Below are 23,807 nucleotides of genomic sequence, written 5' to 3'. Positions count from 1 at the left end.
ACATCATGTCAAATGCAAAACAGGCAGGGAAACACGGATTTCCAAAGACGAAGGCCGTTTCGCGCAATTGCACTTCCACGGGTCTTGACACTAACTGAAGGTGGGTGGAACCATTATAACAATATCCGCCACTAGGTTACCTCCCCAACCTTCAGCGTTATAACATCCTACTTTTCAATTAAAGCATTTAAAACATGAAATGACTTAAAATTAATTAAAGCAACATCAATTACAGAAAAACATATCGCCAAAAGTTCCATAATCTCAAAATTACGGGATAATGAACAGAAGAAAAGGGGGAAAAAATGAAAAGTAAAAAAATACATATATACACACACGAATTTACCGGGAGACAGACATTCACAGAAACACCGACATATCCAGTTTTTCATTTAACCCCAAAGGGCCCATGGCGTTAACACGCATAATCCATTTACCCTCTCTTCTCAACAGCAACCTATTATGGTTACCCCCCTGTTCTGGTAAAGTCACTCTTTCTAAACCAATGAACAGCAGCAAGGACGCATTGCCCCCATGTTGATTGCGCATATGAGAAATTAAACGGGGGCACACCCTTCCCTGTACTAATGGATTTAAAGTGCTCTCTCTAAATCTAATATACAGGGGTCTGATCATTTTCCAAATATAAAAAAAAGCCACAAGGGCAAAAAAAAGTGCATATACTGTATATGTAGTCTTGCATGTTATGAAATCACGGACCCGATGTGTGTGGGAGCCAATCCTAACAATTTGATCTGTCATATCGTATCTGCAGAAATTGCAGCTGCCACACCTAAAGTTACCTTGCGGTGTCCCTGCTTCTAGCCAATGGGTCTGCATCGTAGTAACGACATTATGCACCAAGATATCCTTCAAATTTCTCCCTCTGCGAACCGCAAACAGGGGACACCAACTGGCCGTCTGTTAAAACAGGATTTTTTTCTAAAATGTGCCAGCTCCTTCTAACTGCTGCTCTAAAGGTACCGTCACACATAACGATATCGTTAACGATATCGTTGCTTTTTGTGACGTAGCAACGATATCGTTAACGAAATCATTATGTGTGACAGAAACCAACGATCAGGCCCCTGCTGGGAGATCGTTGGTCGCTGGGGAAAGTCCAGGACTTTATTTTGTTGCTGGATCTCCCGCTGACATCGCTGAATCGGCGTGTGACGCCGATTCAGCGATGTCTTCACTGGTAACCAGGGTAAACATCGGGTTACTAAGCGCAGGGCCACGCTTATTAACCCGATGTTTACCTTGGTTACCGTTGTAAATGTAAAAAAAACAAACACTACATACTTACATTTCGGTGTCTGGTCAGGTCCCTCGCCGTCAGCTTCCCGCACTGACTGGTGAGCGCCGGCCAGCCGTAAAGCACAGATATTTACCCTGGTTACCCGGGGACTTCGGGATTGTTGGTCGCTGGAGAGCTGTCTGTGTGACAGCTCTCCAGCGACCAAACAGCGACGCTGCAGCGATCGACATCGTTGTTGGTATCGCTGCAGCGTCGCTTAGTGTGACGGTACCTTAAGGCTACGTTCACATTTGCGGTGCGTCGGGCGCAACTGCGGCGACGCATGCGCCCCTATATTTAACATGGGGGGCGCATGGACATGCGTTTTGTGACGCATGCGTTTTTTGGGCGCAAGTATCAGGGCGCAGAGGACGCCGCTTGTTGCATTTTTTTTGCGCTATAAAAATGAACGCATGCGTCACAAAACGCAGCGGTTTACTGCGTTTTGCATGCGTTTTTGCATGCGTTGCGTCGCCGACAGCACACAACGCAAATGTGAACGTAGCCTTATTACGGAGTCCGGGGGCCCATAGTCAAAACGAACCTTTTTTTTTTTGCGCTATGTCAACTTTTCTACCCCCTCCAATTCGACAAGCTTGATCACTGGATTTATCTGCTCTTTCCAAAGCCTTATCCAACACAGAGCTGGGATAACCCCTAGCTCTAAATTTGTTATAGAGCTCCGCCGTCTGTCTCTGGTAACCCTCCTGGCTACTATTCACCCGTTTAACCCTTAGAAACTGACTATATGGAAGAGAATTCTTAGTATACTGGGGATGTGCGCTGTCATAGTGCAATAGAGAGTTTGAAGCGGAGGATTTTCTGAAAAATCTCAGTATGTAAGGAACCACAACCGGCACTTACTCTGACGTCTAGAAACTCTAATGTTAGCCCACCAAACACTGAAGTGAATTTCATATTCATAGTATTGACTCTACACAAATACTCAACAAATTGATGAAAGATCTGCTCACCGCCATCCCAGATTATGAACACATCGTCTACAAATCTAAGATATAACTTAATGTGCTTCAAATATGGGTTGTAATCCGTATAAATGTATCTGCTCTCAAACACAGCCAGAAACAAGTTTGCTAGCGTACACGCAACAGGCGTACCCATCGCGGTTCCTTCTAACTGAAGGAACCACTTGGAATTAAAACGGAAAGGATTATGGGTCAATACAAAGTGCAAACCATGACAGATAAACCTGATGGTAACCTCATCAGTGCTTGTATGAGAAAGGACTTTTACCGCAGCCACGGCCGCCTGATGCGGTATCAGAGTATATAAACTCTCCACGTCTATTGAAGCTAGTGAAAAAGTCTCCTGCCAGTCAAAACCTTTTAATGCCTCTAAGAAATGTTTTGTATCTCATATATGATGGAATGTCAGGTAGCAATGGGTGAAGTAGCCAGTCTGGATACCGTGAAAGGGGTTCTGTTAATGAGCCTATACCTGACACGATTGGATGGCCAGGTGGCTCTGTTAGTGACTTATGGACTTTTGGGATGTGGTACCAGTACGGTTTTTTGGGGAATTCAGGAAACAATTTTTCCGCTTGTCTTTGTGATAATACTCCACTCTCAACCGGAACACGTAACAATGATTGTAGTTTATTTTTGTATTTGGTAGTAGGATCAGAATTCAAACCCAAGTAAATTTCCGTTCTGGACAGATGCCTATTTGCTTCCAACATATACATATCTTTAGAAAGGAGAACATTTTCAATAACATTTGGGATCACAATTATCCGGCGCTCTACACTGAGCACTTACTTTTAGGTTTCTATCTAAATCTCTAAGTGACGTGACAGATGAAACCCCAGATCAATTCACTATAATGAGGATGCAGAGTTACTCTGGATTCAGTCTAGCCTCAGCGGTATCCTCCTTTTCAGAGGTGCGCAAAACTGGCTGACTGAGCTTTTATGTATGACTAAAGACAGACACCGCCAGATCACAGGTCTTATGGCGTCCACAGTGTCTCCATCTGGCTCATTATAGGGAATCTTCCGCCGGGAGTTCCGTCTGAATCACGCATTTCAGAGATTTACATGGAAACCCCGATGTAAGCGCTCAGCGCAGTACACGGGATAAATGTGCGTCGAGCCTTACTGCGATCTTTGGGAAGTAGACTGAAAAAAAAAAAAATCACAGCATGTGAAGAATTGGTTTTATTTTTTTTTTTTACGCCGTTTGTCATGTGGTATAAGTGATTTGGTGACTATTCTTCAGGTCAGTGCGATTACAGCGATACCCGATTTATAGTGGGTTTTTATGTTTGGCTGCCGTCACACACTAAGACTTTTTTTCCGCAAAAAATTTTTGGCATCACCATATTTTGAGAGCTATAATTCTCCCATATTTCAGTCAATAGAGTCATGTGGCCGCTTGTTTTTTTGCGGGACAAGCTGACGCTTTTATTGATACCATTTTCGGGCACATGAAATGTTTTGATCGCTTTCTATTCTGATTTTTGACAGACAGAATGATCAAACACCAGGAGCTGCCGGGGCCTCCGGGCTTTGAGGAAATGCCGGAGGAGCCCCGACTCTGCACTAAGATACGCCACCCCACAGCACAGAGCCCCGACGCTGCATGAAGAGGAGTCGCCGCCCCACAGTACAGCACCCACGCGGCACAAAGAGGAGCAGCCGCCGCCGCTCCCCAGCACAGAGACCCCACGCTGCAGCTACAATGAGGAAATAGGGGATACTCCACACACTTTCCTGTGACACGCCCCCTCTTCGTCATCGGGACCACTCCCCCCCAAAAGGCACATTAGTCACCGGCCCTATAAGACGACACATGGCATATAAGACGACCCCCGACTTTTAAGAAGATTTTATATTTTAACTGGAAAAGTTGGGGGGTCGTCTTATACGCCGGAAAATACGTTAGTTGTTTTTGCATCGCTTTATTCTGAAAGCTATAACTTATTTTTCTGCTGTTGAAGCTGTATAAAAGCTTGTTTTTTGCGGGACAAGACAACGTTTTCAGCGGTACCATTTTTATTTTGATATAACTTTTTGATCTCGTTTTATTCTACTTTTTGTTTGGCGGCATTATAAAAAAAGAAAAGGTTTTTGCTCCATTTTGTGTTTTTTTTTTTTTTTTTTACAGTGTGCACTGAAGGAGTGAACAAGCGTGACCGTCTTACAAGTTGGCTCGCTCCGGACGTGGTGTACCAAATGTACGTGTGTGTGTGTGTGTGTGTGTGTGTGTACGTGTGTGTGTGTGTGTACGTACGTGTGTGTGTGTGTACGTGTGTGTGTGTGTGTGTACGTACGTGTGTGTGTACGTGTGTGTACGTGTGTGTGTACGTGTGTGTGTGCATACATACATATTACACACACACACTAGATGGTGGCTCGATTCTAACGCATCGGGTATTCTAGAATATGTATGCAGTTTATTTATGCAATTTATACAGGATTCGGGCGGCCGGGCGTGACCAATTAGCGAAGCGTGGTTCAAACTCCGCGCCAATACGCGGACGGACTGCGACTGTCGCTGATCGTTCGTGGCCGGGCGTGACCAATCAGTGAAGCCATGGCCGGCTCCATGTTTTTGAGGGGCCGGGCGAAAGAGTCACAGTGGGCCCCCCTCTAACACATACCACGATTCATGATGCAGATACAGCCCACGTAGTATATAGCACAGCCCACGTAGTATATAGCACAGCCCACGTAGTATATAGCACAGAGATGGCTGTGTTTATGTAGTATATAGCACAGAGATGTAGTATATAACACAGCCCAAGTAGTATATAGCAACTAGATGGTGGCCCGATTCTAACACATAGGGTATTCTAGAATATGCATGTCCACGTAGTATATTGCCCAGCCACATAGCATACTGCCCAGCCACATAGCATACTGCCCAGCCACATAGCATACTGCCCAGCCACATAGCATACTGCCCAGCCACATAGCATACTGCCCAGCCACATAGCATACTGCCCAGCCACATAGTATATTGCCCAGCACAGAGCCACGTAGTATAGAGACTTAAAAAAAAAAAAAAAAAAAACATATACTCACCTTCCGAAAGCCCGTTGGAAGTCCTGCTATACTCACCATCCGCCGCCTTTGCGCTCCTCGCCACGCTCCCGGGACTGCTCCATTGCAAGCGGCAGCTTCCGGTGGTCCCAGGGCTGGTGTGTGCAGGACCTATGATGATGTCGCGGTCACATGACCGTGACGTCACGGCAGGTCCTTGTCGCACACCAGCCCTGGGACCGGAAGCTGCCGCTTGCAATGGAGCAGTCCCGGGAGCGTGGCGAGGAGGGTGAGTATAGCAGGTTTTTTTTTTTTTTAAATTATTATTATTTTTAACATGACATTTTTACTATTGATGCTGCATAGGCAGCATCAATAGCAAATAGTTGGGGACACACAGGGTTAATAGCAGCGGTAACGGAGTGCGTTACACCGCGGGCCGTTACCATTAACCCTGTGTGAGCGGTGAGTGGAGGGGATTACGGAGCGGGCACCGGGCAGTGAGTGCAGGGGAGTACGGGAGGGACTAATCGGACTGTGCCCGTCGCTGATTGGTCGCGGCAGCCATGATAGGCAGTTGCCGAGACCAATCAGCGAATGAATAACCGTGACAGAAGGACAGACAGACGGAAGTGACCCTTACATAATTATATATATACCGTATTTTTCGGACTACAAGACGCACTTCCCCCCCCCCCCCCAAAAAAAAAGGGGGGAAAATGGGGGGTGCGTCTAATAGTCGAAATGCAGGCTTACCGTGGGGGCAGAGGTGCGGTGGCAGAGGTGCGGTGGCAGAGGAGGCGCAGTAAGCGGGGTCCCTTTCTCCGGTGAGGTGATGCAGCAGCCCGGTAAGCAGGAGAGCCGGGTGAATCCTGTTAGCGGTGGTGGCGGCCATTTTCCTGAGGCCGCGCGTGCGCAGATGGAGCGCTCTGCTTCCCGGGGCTTCAGGAAAATGGCCGCCGCGATCTGCGCACGCGCGGCCTCCCGCGGCCATTTTCCTGAAGCCCCGGGAACCAGAGCGCTCCATCTGCGCACGCGCGGCCTCAGGAAAATGGCCGCCACCACCGCTAACAACAGGATTCACCCGGCTCTCCTGCTTACCGGGCTGCTGCATCACCTCACCGGAGAAAGGGACCCCGCTTACTGCGCCTCCTCTGCCGCTGCACCTCTGCCACCGCACCTCTTCTGCCACCGGAAGCCTGCATGGTAAGCCTGGGACCCCTCTCACGCCATACCTCTCACTGCACCTTCTCATCCCAGCACCTTCTCATCCCAGCACCTTCTCATCCCAGCACCTTCTCATCCCAGCACCTTCTCATCCCAGCACCTTCTCATCCCAGCACCTTCTCATCCCAGCACCTTCTCATCCCAGCACCTTCTCATCCCAGCACCTTCTCATCCCAGCACCTTCTCATCCCAGCACCTTCTCATCCCAGCACCTTCTCATCCCAGCACCTTCTCATCCCAGCACCTCCTCATCCCAGCACCTCCTCATCCCAGCACCTCCTCATCCCAGCACCTCCTCATCCCAGCACCTCCTCATCCCAGCACCTCCTCATCCCAGCACCTCCTCATCCCAGCACCTCCTCATCCCAGCACCTCCTCATCCCAGCACCTCCTCATCCCAGCACCTCCTCATCCCAGCACCTCCTCATCCCAGCACCTCCTCATCCCAGCACCTCCTCATCCCAGCATCACCTCTGCCGACACCTTGCCTCCTGTGACCCTGCTCTGCCACCACCAGCCCTCAGGTAAGATACTGTAAATTCGGACAATAAGACAGACCCCCATCTTATAAAAAATCTTTTTTTCTGCAATTTTCACCCCAAATTTGGGGTGCGCCTTATGGTCCGGTGCGTCTTATAGTCCGAAAAATACGGTAGATGTGGGCACCACATCTCTGTTAAAAAAAGAATTAAAATAAAAAGTAGTTATATACTCACCCTCCGTCGGCCCCCGAATCCAGCCGAGGCATTTACCTATGCTCCTCTCCCAAAGAGTGCATTGCGGTCTCGCGAGATGATGACGTAACGGTCTCGCGAGACCGCTACGTCATCATCTCGCAAGACCGCAATGCATGGACCGGTCACCAGAGCGTCGCGAGGAGCGGGAAAGGCCTGGGCTGGATCCAGAAGGTGAGTATATAATGATTTTTTTTTCCTTATTTTTAACATTAGATCCTGCGCCAATGTCGCTGATTGGTCACGACCAGCCGGCGCGACCAATCAGCGATGCGGTGGGACCAGAGCATCGCGAGCTGCAGGAAAAGCTGCTTCGGAGGCGACGGAAGGTGAGAATATCACAATTTTATTATTATTATTATTTTTAACATTTTTTTCACTATTGATGCTGCATAGGCAGCATCAATAGTAAAAAGTTCGTCACATAGGGTTAATAGCAGCGTTAACAGACTGCGTTACACCGCAGTGTAATGCAGTCGGTTTAATGGACTGCTACAACACTATGTGGGCAGCGGGGGGAGTATGGAGGGGGCACTGACTGCAGGGGAGTAGGGAGCGGCCGGACTGTGCTCGTCGCTCCCAAGAGTGCATTGCGGTCTCACGAGATGATGATGTGCGATCTCGCGAGACCGCAATGCATGGACCGGTCACCGGAGCATCGCGAGGAGCGGAAAAGGCCTCGGCTGGATCCAGGGGGCCAACGGAGGGTGAGTATATAATGATTTTTTATTTTTTTAAATTATTTTTAACATTAGATCTTTTTACTATTGATGTGTGAGCGCTGACTGGAGGGGAGTATGGAGCGGGCACTAACTGCGGAAAGTAAGGAGGGGCCATTTTGCCGCCAGACTGTGCCCGTCGCTGATTGGTCGTGGCTGTTTTGCTGCGACCAATCAGCGACTTGAGATTTCCGTTACAGACAGAAAGATGGAAGTGACCCTTAGACAATTATATAGTAGATGTATTTATTGGTTTAATATTCTTTTTATTTATTTTGTGATTTTTTTTTAATAGTTTTAAAACCTGTATGGGACATCAATTTGTATTTGTCTGATCACAGGTCTCTTACAATGCAATACACATATATTGCATTGCAGAAACCTGTTACTGTTACATTGTGAAATCGCTTGTTAGACTCAGCTGCAGGCTGAGCCTAACAAGCCACCATAGCTGGAAGTCATCGTGCAACTTCCAGCTGCCATTGCATTGCGGGATCCCCCGTGATGTGATCAGACCTCATCACCGGTTGGGAGTCAGAGAGGTGAGTATAGCAGCAGCGAATGTGGCATCTAGAAGATAGCAAAGGGTTAACATCATTGGGACCTGACCTAATCAGGTCCCGATGAGGTCACCTGGCAGAGCAACAGCTCTGCACAGGAATAGCAGCACTTGCTGGACCTTGAGGGTCCTGATCGCTGCTAGACCACCCACCAAACGTCAGTTAGCGCCGACATTTATATACAGTGGGCGGTCCTGAAGCAGTTAAAGTCTAAAAGAGCCCTAGTGGCCAGTGTGAAAGGTTTCTAAATACAAGTACCGATAATTTGGTTTTCCTAAGCACACCATGGCAGCACACAGTTATGTCCACTTGTGCCAACATGAACAGGAAAAAACCTTAGCCCCCACCATTTCCCCAGTGTTTTTCTAAATAAAGACCAAGTGCCCACGTTCCAGAACTAGAAGCTCTTTGGACGCAGCGCATGTTAGCTGTGCTCAGAGCGCTGCCTTCTATTGAACACAGGTAAATCCGCATGTGTTCACTGAACCGTGCAAATTCACCGCATCCAATACATTATCATACCTCCCAACCGTCCCGGATCCAGCGGGACTGTCCTGATTTTGACAGTCAGCCCCGCGATCCCGGGCGGGACATTAATTGTCCTGCACTGGTTGGGAGGTATGTGAATCACCCGGTCGGTCAGCTGAGAGCTCCCTGCACCCGGCCAGCACAGCAGCACATAATGGCTGCTCTGTGCACAGGACCTGTGATGAGGTCACAGGATGGGAGGAGTCAGGGGTCACATGATCGGATTCGGGAGGAGGACCTCCTGTACAGGACTTTGCTGGTTGCCATGGCGCTGGAGGAGGGTAAGGCAGCGTATGTGTGAGGTCAGGAGGTGTTTACAGGGTGGATGTAGCAGAGCCGTGTGTGTACGAGGTGTACGGAGCTGTGTGCATGAGGTGTACGGAGCGCAGCCGAGTGTGTACGAGGTGTACGGAGCAGAGCAGCATGTGAAAGGTGTACGGAGCGGAGCCGTGTGTGTAAGGGGTGTACGGAGCACAGCCGCGTGTGTACGAGGTGTACGGAGCACAGCCGCGTGTGTACGAGGTGTACGGAGCACAGCCGCGTGTGTACGAGGTGTACGGAGCACAGCCGCGTGTGTACGAGGTGTACGGAGCACAGCCGCGTGTGTACGAGGTGTACGGAGCACAGCCGCGTGTGTACGAGGTGTACGGAGCACAGCCGCGTGTGTACGAGGTGTACGGAGCGGAGCAGCATGTGAAAGGTGTACGGAGCGGAGTCGTGTGTAAGAGGTGTATGGAGCACAGCCGTGTGTGTTACGAGGTGTACGGAGCACAGCCGCGTGTGTACGGAGCACAGCCGCGTGTGTACGAGGTGTACGGAGCACAGCCGCGTGTGTACGAGGTGTGCGGAGCAGCGTATGAAAGGTGTACGGAGCGGAGTCGTGTGTAAGAGGTGTACGGAGCCATGTGTACGAGGTGTACGGAGCACAGCCGCGTGTGTACAAGGTGTACGGAGCGGAGCAGCATGTGAAAGGTGTACTGAGCGGAGTCGTGTGTACGAGGTGTACGGAGCACAGCCACGTGTGTACGAGGTGTATGGAGCGGAGTCATGTAAGAGGTGTTCGGATGAGAGCAGAGTGTGAAAGGTGTATGGAGTGGAGCAGTGTGTGCAATGTGTATAGAGCGGAGCCGTGTGTGTACGAGGTGTACGGAGTAGTGCCGTGTGTGTACGAGATGTATGGAGAGGAGCCGTATGTGTATGAGGTGTACGCAGCGGAGCCGTGTGTGTGCAAGGTATACGGAGCGGAGTAGCTTCTGCAATGTGTATGGAGCAGAGCGGTGTGTGTATGAGGTGTACGTAGTGCCGTGTGTACGAGATGTATGGAGCGGAGCCGTGTGTGTATGAGGTGTATGGAGCGGAGCTGAATGTGTACGAGGTGAACGGAACGGAGCCGTGTGTTTGAGATGTATGGAGTGGAGCCGTGTATGCAAAGTGTACGGAGCGCAGCCGCGTGTGTAGGAGTAGCTATGTGTGGCCATTATACGGTACGAAGTATCATGTGCGGCCAATATACAGTATGGAGCATCATGTGCGGCTGTTACAGTATTGAGCATCATGTGGGGTCATTATACAGTATGGAGCATCATGTGTGGCCATTATACAGTATTGAGCATCATGTGGGGCCATTATACAGTATGGAGCATCATGTGGGGCCATTATACAGTATGGAGCATCATGTGTGGCCGTTATACAGTATGTAGCATCATGTGTGGCCGTTATACAGTATGGAGCATCATGTGTGACCATTATACAGTATGGAGCATCATGTGTGGCTATTACAGTATGGAGCACCATGTGTGGCCGTTATACAGTATGTAGCATCATGTGTGGCCGTTATACAGTATGGAGCATCATGTGTGGCTATTATACAGTATGGAGCATCATGTGGGGTCATTATACAGTATTGAGCATCATGTGGGGTCATTATACAGTATTGAGCATCATGTGCGGCAATTATACAGTATGGAGCATTATGTGTGGCCGTAATACAGTATTGAGCATTATGTGTGGCCGTTATACAGTATTGAGCATCATGTGCGGCCATTATACAGTATGGAGCATCATGTGTGGCCATTATACAGTATTGAGCATCATGTGTGGCCATTATACAGTATTGAGCATCATGTGTGGCCATTATACAGTATGGAGCATCATGTGCAGTCATTATACAGTATGGAGCGCTGTGTGGCCATTATACAGTATGGAGCACTGTGTGGCCGTTATACAGTATTGAGCATCATGTGCGGCCATTATACAGTATTGAGCATCATGTGTGGCCATTATACAGTATGGGGCATCATGTGTGGCCATTATACAGTATGGAGCACTGTGTGGCCATATTTTTTTGTTTATAATTATTCTTTATGAACAGTGTGATCAGCAGTGCTAAATGGGTGTGGTTGAGACGTGGATATGGGTGTGACTAGTGAATGGGTGTGGTCAGAGGCGTGGCCTAAAATTTGCCACGGCGCGCGTTGCGCGCCGCTAACTTTGTCCCTCTTTCCCAGCTTCAAAAGTTGGGAGGTATGCATTATATTGATGTAATTGACATTATGAAATTGACATGCTGCAGTCTGGATAGACGTGTCGCATGTCAGTAGTGTCGGCAGGTGAGCCGCAAGCGTCTGTGGACGCATAGTGGACATGGAGTTTCTTGAAATCCCATCCACTATGCTGTAACATCTGGACACTGTGGGTATGACAAGGCATAAATACGCAGTGTCAAACCGGTAGCAACTCCGGATCATGGGCAGGTACCCTTAGAGACACTAGCGAATAAATATTTACCGTATTTTCCCGACTATAAGACGCACTTTTCCCCCCCCCCCAAAAAAAGGGGGGAAAATGGGGGGTGCGTCTTATAGTCGTAATGCAGGCTTACCGGCAGTGGTGTGGCGGCAGCAGAGGTGCGGGGATGAGGAGGCGGTATGGCGTGAGCGGGGTGGCCATTTTCCTGAAGCAGAGTTCGCAGATTTAGATCTCGGCTTCAAGAAAATGGCCGCCGCGATCTCCATCTGCGCATGTGCGGCCTCCCGCGGTCATTTTCCTGAAGCCCCGGGAAGCAGAGCACTCCATCTGCGCACGCGCGGCCTCAGGAAGATGGCCGCCGCCACCGATAAACCAGTAATTAACCAGCCTCTGCTGCTCACATTGGAATGGATACCGGGCCGCTGCGTTATCTCACCTGTGGAAGGGAGCCTGCTCACGCCATACCGCTCATTATCCCCGCACCTCTGCCGTCGCCACACCACTGCTGCAACCCCCCATGGACACCAGGCCATGGCGTCGCCCACCTAAGCAGGAAGGGACCCTGCTCAGGTGCACGCCGTGCCGCATCACCGCACCTCTGCTGACACCATGCCTCCTGTGACCCTGCTCTGCCACCGCCAGCCCTCAGGTAAGATACTGTAAATTCGGACAATAAGACGGACCCCCATCTTATAAAAAATCTTTTTTTCTGCAATTTTCACCCCAAATTTGTGGTGCGTCTTATGGTCCGGTGCGTCTTATAGTCCGAAAAATACGGTAATTGCAATTAGATGGTAACAAGGAACTTTATTCCTCCTGACATCATGTCTGTTTGCTAACATGTTGAATACCGCTGTCAACCCTGCATGTGGGCAGAGCTTCAGACGAGAACACGATTTCTGCTGAGGCACTAGCGATCAAAGAATTACATCATCAAGTCACTTAAGGGGACAAACAATAACAGTATTTAAAAACAAAAAAAAAAGTAAACGTTCAATTCACCCCCCTTTTCTCACTGAAAATAAAGATATAAAAAAAAAATATGCACATGTGGTATTGCTGTGTTTAGAAAATTCAGATCAAAATATAACAAGTAACTCAATCAGTAACACAGTAAAAGGAAAAAACTTGAACGCCAAAATTATGGTTTTTGGTAGCTGCAATTGCACAAAAAAAAAAACATAGCAAGAGATCAAAAGAGTCACATTATTACAGAATGGTATCAAAAACGTTGTCTTGCCCCCCCTCAAAAAAGGCATCACACACTGGTTTCAGGGCAATATAATTCTTCAGCAATGCCATAAAAAGGCAGCAGAAGATGTAGCGTTAAAGGGCCCGTTAGCACAGAATGACTGTTCAAACAAAGTTCCGCTTGGTGCTCCCGCCATGATGCACCAAGCACCTGTACAGTGGGTACGGAAAGCATTCAGACCCCTTTAAATTTTTCACTCTTTCATTGCAGCTATTTATTAAATTCAAAAAAGTAATTTTTTTCCCTCATTAATGTACATTCTGCACCCCATCTTGACTGAAAAAAAAAAAAAAAGAAAAAGGAAATGTAGATTTTTTTTTTGCAGATGTATTAAAAAAGAAACTAAAATATCACATGGTCATAAGTATTCAGACCCTTTGCCCAAAAACTCATATTTAAGTCACATGCTGTCCATTTCCTTGTGATCCTCCTTGAGATGGTTCTACTCCTTCATTGGAGTCCAGCTGTGTTAAATTAAACTGATAGGACTTGATTTGTAAAGGCACACACCTGTCTATATAAGGCTATGTGCATACGTTACAGATTTGCCTCTGGAATTTTTTGTGCGGATTCTGCATCTCTTGGTAGAAAACGCAGGTGCGGTTTTATGCATATTTTGTACGGATTTCATGCATTTTTACCCCTACGGATTTCTATAATGGAATGGGTACAAAAACACTGCAGATCTGCACAAATAAATTACATGCTCCTTTTAATCCGCAGCATTTTCCGTGCGGAATTTTCCACACCATTAGCACAGCATTTTTTCCCCCATTGATTTACATTGTACTGTAAATCACTTGCGGATCTGCAGCGTTTCTTTGCGGAAAAAAACGCTGTGGATCCGCAGTAAATCCGCAATGTGTGCACATAGCCTAAGACCTCACAGCTCACAGTGCATGTAAGATCAAATAAGAATCATGAGGTCAAAAGGAACAGGACAAGGAGCTCCGAGACAACTGTGCAAGGCACAGATCTGGCCAAGGTTACAAAAGAATTTATGCAGTACTCAAGGTTCCTAAGAGCAGAGTGGCATCCATAATCCTTAAATGGCAGACGTTTGGGACCACCAGAAGTCTTCCTAGACCTGGCCAAACTGAGCACTTGTGAGAGAAGAGCCTTGGTGAGAGAGGTAAAGGAGAACCCCAAGATCACTGTGGCTGAGCTCCAGAGATGCAGTAGGGAGATGGTAGAAAGTTCCACAAAGTCAACTATCACTTCAGCCCTCCACCAGTCGAGCCTTTTTTGATTAAAAAAAAAACAAAACACACGAAGGACTCCCAGACAATGAGAAATAAAGTTTCTCTGGTCAGACGAGAGGAAGATTGACCTTTTTGGTGATAATTCTAAGCGGTGTGGAGAAAACCAGGCACTGCTTATCACCTGACCAATACAATTCCAACAGTGAAACATGGTGGTGGCAGCATCATGCTATGGGGGTGTTTTTCAGCTGCAGGGACAGGATGACTGGTTGTCATTGAAGGAAACATGAATGTGGCCAAGTACAGAGATATCCTGGATGAAAACCTCTTCCCGAGTGCTCTGGACCTTAGACTTCACCTTTCAACAATACAATGACACTAAGCACGCAGCTAAAATAACAAAGGAGTGGCTTCAGAACAACTCTGTGACCATTCTTGACTGGCCCAGCCAGGGCCCTGACCTAAACCCAATTGAACATCTCTGGAGAGACCTGAAAATGGCTGTCCACCAATGTTCACCATCCAACCTGACAGAACTGGAGAGGATCTGCAAGGAAGAATGGAAGAGGATCCCCAAATCCAGGTGTGAAAAACTTTTTGCATCATTCCTAAGAAGACTCATGGCTGTACTAGCTCAAAAGGGTGCTCCTACTCAATACTGAGCAAAGGGTCTGAATACTTGTGACCATGTGATATTTCAGTTTTTCTTTTTTAATAAAGTTGCAAAATTTAATACATTTGTTTTTTTTTGTCAAGATGGGGTGCAGAGTGTACATTAAAGGGAACCCGTCACCCCGTTTTTTGAGATTGAGCTATAAATACTGTTAAATAGGGCCTGCGCTGTGTGTTCCTATAGTGTATGTAGTGTACCCCGATTCCCCATGTATGCTGAGAAATAACTTACCAAAGTCGCCGTTTTCGCCTGTCAATCAGGCTGGTCAGGTCGGGAGGGCGTGGTGACATCGCTGGTTCTTCCTCAGCTTTACGTTGGTGGCGTAGTGGCGTAGTGGTGAACAAGCAGCGCGCGATCTGCGCTGTAATCCCTTGCATCGGTGGGGGCGGCCATCTTCCTGGGGCCGCGCGTGCGCAGATCGAGTGCTCTGCTGCACGGGGCTTCAGGAAAATGGCCGCGGGATGCCGCGCGTGCGCATTAGAGATCGCGGCGGCCATTTTCCCAAAGCCGAGATGCAAACTCGGCTTTGGGAAAATGGCCGCCGCGATCTCTAATGCGCACGCGCGGCATCCCGCGGCCATTTTCCTGAAGCCCCGTGCAGCAGAGCACTACATCTGCGCACGCGCGGCCACAGGAAGATGGCCGCCCGCACCGATGAAAGGAATGACAGCGCAGATCGCGCGCTGTGTCTTCACGTGGGCACAGGGAATCCGGACCTTGGACATGCGCACACCACTACGCCACCAACGGAAACCTGGGGAAGAAAAGAACGCTGTGAACACGCCCACCTGACCAGACCAGCCTGATTGACAGGCGAAAACGCCGACTTTGGTAATGTATTTCTCGGCATACATGGGGAATCAGGGTACACTACATACACCATAGTAACGCACAGCACAGGCCCTATTTAACAGTATTTATATCTCAATCTCAAAAAACGGGGTGACAGGTTCCCTTTAAACCACCTTGTCCCAAATTAAAATTACATATTGAAAAATACATGCGGCATCACTAAATCAAAATATTAAATTAAATAACTTGATCGGTAAAAGTAGTAATGGGAAAAAAAAATACAAATGCAACTTGTTCTGTAAAAAAAACAAGCTGCCATACAGCTATGCTGACAGAAAACAGAAAAAGTTGTGGCTCTTGGAAGGGAAGGAAACCGCTATAGTCAGCACCACAGGGGCCGGCACAGGCTCTACTCTCACCTCCTTTGGACACAACTGACATCCGGAGGCAGTCAGAGCTGTGGCTGTTCTCACTTCAGATGTTTGATTTGTCCTTAGGAGACAAGAGTGAATGGTCACTGATTGGCCACAGGGATCGTGACAATGTCACCAGAGCAACAGGAGAGCCAGTGCCAACTCTGAAAGAGCGTTAGGGTATGTTTCCACGGTCAGTATTTGCAGCGTCCAAATGTTACAGCATAGTGGAGGGCACTGTATGAAATCCCATCTCCACTACGCGTGTCGGGACGCCTCCGGCATCCCTTCGTATACGCACAGGACGCGTCATTCTAGACCGGAGCATGTCTATTTATCTTGCGGAGATGCTCCATCTCTGCAAAATAAATATCACAGTCTATGCATAGGTCGCGGTGATTCCACACGGTTCAATGAACACATGCGGAATCACCGCGCCTAAAAAAGCCGGCAGCGCTTTGGATGGAGCGCGTCCAAAGCGCTGCCGGTTTGTGCCCATGGAAACATACCCTGATTATTCTACTTAGGGGGATCAGCGATTTAGAAGAGGTTGTCAAAGTAGTGTACGACCCCTTTAGTTATTGAAAGCATTTGCTACAGTCATTTGTAAATAGCGGCCAACTAGATGGTGGCACAACACTACCAATACAGACCACCGGTGGGCGGCACAGCACTACCAATACGGACCACCGGTGGGCAGCACATCACTACCAATACGGACCACCGGTGGGCGGCACAGCACTACCAATACGGACCACCGGTGGGCGGCACAGCACTACCAATACAGACCACCGATGGGCGGCACAGCACTACCAATACGGACCACCGATGGGCGGCACAGCACTACCAATACGGACCACCGATGGGCGGCACAGCACTACCAATACGGACCACCGGTGGCCGGCACAGCACTACGAATACGGACCACCGGTGGGCGGCACAGCACTACCAATACGGACCACCGGTGGCCGGCACAGCACTACCAATACGGACCACCGGTGGGCGGCACAGCACTACCAATACAGACCACTGGTAGATGGTCACTGATAACTGTCCATAACATGTAAATCAGAAGAGCGGCAGAGTTTTAATTCAACACAACAGAGATAATGTAAACCAAGAACCTCACATCTCTGACCAGAGGTTTACGTAATGATAATGAACACAAAAGCAGCCAAAGTATGGGGATGCCCGCCACCCGTCCTCCCTCTATAACACGGGGATGCCCGCCACCCGTCCTCCCTCTATAACACGGGGATGCCCGCCCCTCCCTCTATAACACGGGGATGCCCGCCACCCGTCCTCCCTCTATAACACGGGGATGCCCGCCACCCGTCCTCCCTCTATAACACGGGGATGCCCGCCACCCGTCCTCCCTCTATAACACGGGGATGCCCGCCCCTCCCTCTATAACACGGGGATGCCCGCCACCCGTCCTCCCTCTATAACACGGGGATGCCCGCCACCCGTCCTCCCTCTATAACACGGGGAAGCCCGCCACCCATCCTCCCTCTATAACACGGGGATGCCCACCACCCATCGCCCCTCTAGAACACGGGGATGCCCGCCACCCATCGCCCCTCTAGAACACGGGGAAACCCACCACCCATCCCTCTAGAACACGGGGATGCCCGCCACCCATCATCCCTCTAGAACACGGGGATGCCCACCACCCATCATCCCTCTAGAACACGGGGATGCCCACCACCCATCGCCCCTCTAGAACACGGGGATGCCCACCACCCATCCCTCTAGAACACGGGGATGCCCACCACCCATCCCTCTAGAACACGGGGATGCCCACCACCCATCCCTCTAGAACACGGGGATGCCCACCACCCATCCCTCTAGAACACGGGGATGCCCACCACCCATCCCTCTAGAACACGGGGATGCCCGCCACCCATCCCTCTAGAACACGGGGATGCCCGCCACCCATCCCTCTAGAACACGGGGATGCCCGCCACCCATCCCTCTAGAACACGGGGATGCCCGCCACCCATCCCTCTAGAACACGGGGATGCCCGCCACCCATCCCTCTAGAACACGGGGATGCCCGCCACCCGTCCTCCCTCTGTAACACGGGGATGCCCGCCACCCGTCCTCCCTCTGTAACACGGGGATGCCCGCCACCCGTCCTCCCTCTGTAACACGGGGATGCCCGCCACCCGTCCTCCCTCTGTAACACGGGGATGCCCGCCACCCGTCCTCCCTCTGTAACACGGGGATGCCCGCCACCCGTCCTCCCTCTGTAACACGGGGATGCCCGCCACCCGTCCTCCCTCTGTAACACGGGGATGCCCGCCACCCGTCCTCCCTCTGTAACACGGGGATGCCCGCCACCCGTCCTCCCTCTGTAACACGGGGATGCCCGCCATCCGTCCTCCCTCTGTAACACGGGGATGCCCGCCATCCGTCCTCCCTCTAACACGGGGATGCCCACCACCCATCCTCCCTCTAGAACACGGTGATGCCCACCACCCCTCTAGAACACGGGGATGCCCACCACCCATCCTCCCTCTATAACATGGGGATGCCCACCACCCATCCTCCCTCTATAACACGGGGATGCCCACCACCCATCCTCCCTCTATAACACGGGGATGCCCGCCACCCGTCCTCCCTCTATAACACGGGGATGCCCACCACCCATCCTCCCTCTAGAACACGGGGATGCCCACCACCCATCCCTCTAGAACACGGGGATGCCCACCACCCATCCCTCTAGAACACGGGGATGCCCACCACCCATCCCTCTAGAACACGGGGATGCCCATCACCCATCCCTCTAGAACACGGGGAAGCCCACTACCCATCCTCCCTCTATAACACGGGGATGCCCACCACCCATCGCCCCTCTAGAACACGGGGATGCCCACCACCCATCCCTCTAGAACACGGGGATGCCCACCACCCATCCCTCTAGAACACGGGGATGCCCACCACCCGTCCTCCCTCTATAACACGGGGAAGCCCACTACCCATCCTCCCTCTATAACACGGGGATGCCCACCACCCATCGCCCCTCTAGAACACGGGGATGCCCACCACCCATCGCCCCTCTAGAACACGGGGATGCCCACCACCCATCGCCCCTCTAGAACACGGGGAAGCCCACCACCCATCCTCCCTCTATAACACGGGGATGCCCACCACCCATCGCCCCTCTAGAACACGGGGATGCCCACCACCCATCGCCCCTCTAGAACACGGGGATGCCCACCACCCATCGCCCCTCTAGAACACGGGGATGCCCACCACCCGTCCTCCCTCTATAACACGGGGAAGCCCACCACCCATCCTCCCTCTATAACACGGGGATGCCCACCACCCATCGCCCCTCTAGAACACGGGGATGCCCACCACCCATCGCCCCTCTAGAACACGGGGAAGCCCACTACCCATCTTCCCTCTATAACACGGGGATGCCCACCACCCATCGCCCCTCTAGAACACTGGGATGCCCACCACCCATCGCCCCTCTAGAACACGGGGATGCCCACCACCCATCGCCCCTCTAGAACACGGGGATGCCCACCACCCATCGCCCCTCTAGAACACGGGGATGCCCACCACCCGTCCTCCCTCTATAACACGGGGAAGCCCACTACCCATCCTCCCTCTATAACACGGGGATGCCCACCACCCATCGCCCCTCTAGAACACGGGGATGCCCACCACCCATCGCCCCTCTAGAACACGGGGATGCCCACCACCCGTCCTCCCTCTAGAACACGGGGATGCCCACCACCCATCGCCCCTCTAGAACACTGGGATGCCCACCACCCATCGCCCCTCTAGAACACGGGGATGCCCACCACCCGTCCTCCCTCTATAACACGGGGAAGCCCACTACCCGTCCTCCCTCTAGAACACGGGGATGCCCACCACCCATCCCTCTAGAACACGGGGATGCCCACCACCCATCGCCCCTCTAGAACACGAGGAAGCCCACTACCCATCCTCCCTCTATAACACGGGGATGCCCACCACCCATCGCCCCTCTAGAACACGGGGAAGCCCACTACCCGTCCTCCCTCTAGAACACGGGGAAGCCCACCACCCATCGCCCCTCTAGAACACGGGGATGCCCACCACCCATCGCCCCTCTATAACACGGGGAAGCCCACTACCCGTCCTCCCTCTAGAACACGGGGATGCCCACCACCCATCGCCCCTCTAGAACACGGGGAAGCCCACTACCCGTCCTCCCTCTAGAACACGGGGATGCCCACCACCCATCGCCCCTCTAGAACACGGGGAAGCCTCCTCGCTCTGTAATGTGCAGCTCTGACTATCACGCACAGACCTGACGACACTAATCTATGGCGTATTAATGGTGTTCACAAGCTATCCGCACCCGGACTATAGAGCCTGCTCCCGGGGTCTCCTCCGGCTCGCTCCCCCTCAGTAAGTCGCTCATTACACATTTCCTGTCCCTCTTGCAGACGCCATGCTGAGTGGAAACGACTTCTAAACGAGGTCAGGACCGTGAAGGCCGCAGAGTCTTCCGCTCCGCCATCTTTGAACACGGAGACGTGACAAACAACAAATTCCCAGGTCTCAGAGGAAGCGTCGCCTCCATGCAGCGACCAGTGCAGCAGCCGTGTCTTACCTGCAGCGGGAGCTCCTCAGCCCGGGCGGCCCCTGCTGTCCTCACCGCCCGCTCAGGAACGTAACGAGGACTCCTATGGAGCGGCTGCTTCTGTGACGGACACGCAGCTTGTGCTGTCGTCTCCGCGGCTTCTGCTGGCGTCTCACACGCTCGGCTTCCCGCTCTTCACGAATTCTTCTCCCAGTTTTCCAACGCGCTCTTGCTTCCCTGTAGCGCAATGCATCCGACACAAAATGGCGGCGGAGGAGGAAATGATACTCCAGCCAGCCTCCATGTTACACACAGACCCTCCCCCAGCCCCGCACGTAGTAAAGCCTGGACACGAGCCAAGGCTTCAGGGCTGAAAATGGCCACATACATTGTGTGCTCTGTCAGCAGACATGTCACCGAGGCAGGCCTCCTGCTGCAGGGCTGTGCTGGCCCTCACTAGTGGACTGTGCTGGCCCTCACTAGTGGACTGTGCTGGCCCTCAGTAGTGGACTGTGCTGGCCCTCAGTAGTGGGCTGTGCTGGCCCTCACTAGCGGACTATGCTGGCCCTCACTAGCGGACTGTGCTGGCCCTCAGTAGTGGACTGTACTGGCCCTCACTAGTGGACTGTGCTGGCCCTCAGTAGGGGACTGTGCTGGCCCTCACTAGCGGACTGTGCTGGCCCTCACTAGCGGACTGTGCTGGCCCTCACTAGCGGACTGTGCTGGCCCTCACTAGCGGACTGTGCTGGCCCTCACTAGCGGACTGTGCTGGCCCTCACTAGCGGACTGTGCTGGCCCTCACTAGCGGACTGTGCTGGCCCTCACTAGCGGACTGTGCTGGCCCTCACTAGCGGACTGTGCTGGCCCTCACTAGCGGACTGTGCTGGCCCTCACTAGCGGACTGTGCTGGCCCTCACTAGCGGACTGTGCTGGCCCTCACTAGCGGACTGTGCTGGCCCTCACTAGCGGACTGTGCTGGCCCTCACTAGCGGACTGTGCTGGCCCTCACTAGCGGACTGTGCTGGCCCTCACTAGCGGACTGTGCTGGCCATCACTAGCGGACTGTGCTGGCCCTCACTAGCGGACTGTGCTGGCCCTCACTAGCGGACTGTGCTGGCCCTCACTAGCGGACTGTGCTGGCCCTCACTAGCGGACTGTGCTGGCCCTCACTAGCGGACTGTGCTGGCCCTCACTAGCGGACTGTGCTGGCCCTCACTAGCGGACTGTGCTGGCCCTCACTAGCGGACTGTGCTGGCCCTCACTAGCGGACTGTGCTGGCCCTCACTAGCGGACTGTGCTGGCCCTCACTAGCGGACTGTGCTGGCCCTCACTAGCGGACTGTGCTGGCCCTCACTAGCGGACTGTGCTGGCCCTCACTAGTGGGCTGTGCTGACCCTCAGTAGCGGACAGTGCTGGCCCTCACTAGTGGGCTGTGCTGGCCCTCACTAGTGGGCTGTGCTGGCCCTCACTAGCGGGCTGTGCTGGCCCTCACTAGCGGACTGTGCTGGCCCTCACTAGCGGACTGTGCTGTCCCTCACCAGTGGACTGTGCTGGCCCTCACCAGCGGTCTGTGCTGTCCCTCACCAGTGGACTGTGCTGGTCCTCACTAGTGGACTGTGCTGGCCCTCACTAGTGGACTCGCTGGCCAAGCGGGCTACCAGCTCTCTTTACGTTTTGACATATCTGCCTGCAGACATTTGGGCTGTCTCTGACTCTTGTCTCTGGGATTTGAACGTTTTACACTAATAAGAGATGAGCAGATCTATGTGCAGGACTTGGGTCCCGGTTAGTGGTCCCTGGCGGCTCACAGGTTTCCCGCAACTCTCTTACCTCCAGACGACCCTGAAGTGACGTTATCTGTGCAATATGACCCATCTAGCCACCAAGTACCACTGACCTGGACTGGAGTCCCACAAATCCGTCCACTCGCCTCTAAGAGTATGTTCCCACAGTCCGTAAACACTGTGGGTTGGATGCTGTCTATTTGTGCTGCTGCAAACCAGCAGTGTCCAGCTGTTACAGCATAGTGGATGTGATTTCAAGAAACCCCATGCCCACTATGGATGCACCAATGCCCTCGGCTCCCCCACGGAGACAGACATGCAGTGCGTATTTCCAGACTGCAGCATGTCTATTTATCTTGCAGAGATGCGAGTCTCCACAAGAGAAAGTTCACCAATAGAATGTATGGGACGCGGTGAATCCGACGGTTCAGTGAACACATGGGGAATTACCTGCGTTCAGTAGCCGGCAGCGTTTTGTATGCAGCGAACATGCTCTACATCTAAAGGTACCTTCACACATAACGATATCGTTAACGATATCGTTGCTTTTTGTGACGTAGCAACGATATCGTTAAGGAAATCGTTCTGTGTGACAGCGACCAACGATCAGGCCCCTGCTGGGAGATCGTTGGTCGCTGAGGAAAGTCCAGAACTTTATTTCGTCGCTGGACTCCCTGCAGACATCGCTGAATCGGCGTGTGTGACACCGATCCAGCGATGTCTTCACTGGTAACCAGGGTAAACATCGGGTTACTAAGCGCAGGGCCGCGCTTAGTAACCCGATGTTTACCCTGGTTACCAGCGTAAAAGTAAAAAAAAAAAAAACACTACATACTTACCTACCGCTGTCGGTCCCCGGCGCTCAGCTTCTCTGCACTCCTCCTACACTGGCTGTGAGCGTCGGTCAGCCGGAAAGCAGAGCGGTGACGTCACCGCTCTGCTTTCCGGCCGCTGTGCTCAGTCAGTGCAGGAGGAGTGCAGAGAAGCTGAGCGCCGGGGACAGACAGCGGTAGGTAAGTATGTAGTGTTTGTTATTTTTTACTTTTACGCTGGTAACCAGGGTAAACATCGGGTTACTAAGCGCGGCCCTGCGCTTAGTAACCCGATGTTTACCCTGGTTACCCGGGGACCTCGGGATCGTTGGTCGCTGGAGAGCTGTCTGTGTGACAGCTCTCCAGCGACCAAACAGCGACGCTGCAGCGATCGACATCGTTGTCGGTATCGCTGCAGCGTCGCTGAGTGTGAAGGTACCTTAAAGCGCTGCTACTTTCAGATCGTTGGCACGCG

General features: G+C 51.8%; 1 protein-coding gene across 2 annotated transcripts in view; it reads right to left on the bottom strand.

Moving 5' to 3' along the window:
* Positions 1–21,217, bottom strand: part of WTAP (WT1 associated protein) — a 94,900-nt gene extending 73,683 nt beyond the window's left edge. The window contains exon 1 of one of the 2 annotated variants that reach the window (XR_011321928.1): positions 20,767–21,217. The gene's annotated coding sequence lies outside the window, so the exon portion shown is untranslated. The remainder of the gene's footprint in view (positions 1–20,766) is intronic. The other variant, XM_069769197.1, reaches the window with a different exon arrangement.
* Between the last annotated feature and the right edge of the window lie 2,590 nt (positions 21,218–23,807).

The sequence above is a fragment of the Ranitomeya imitator genome, chromosome 5 (genome assembly GCF_032444005.1).
Source record: "Ranitomeya imitator isolate aRanImi1 chromosome 5, aRanImi1.pri, whole genome shotgun sequence".
NCBI lineage: Eukaryota > Metazoa > Chordata > Amphibia > Anura > Dendrobatidae > Ranitomeya > Ranitomeya imitator.
This window is presented reverse-complemented; position numbering and strand designations above follow the sequence as displayed.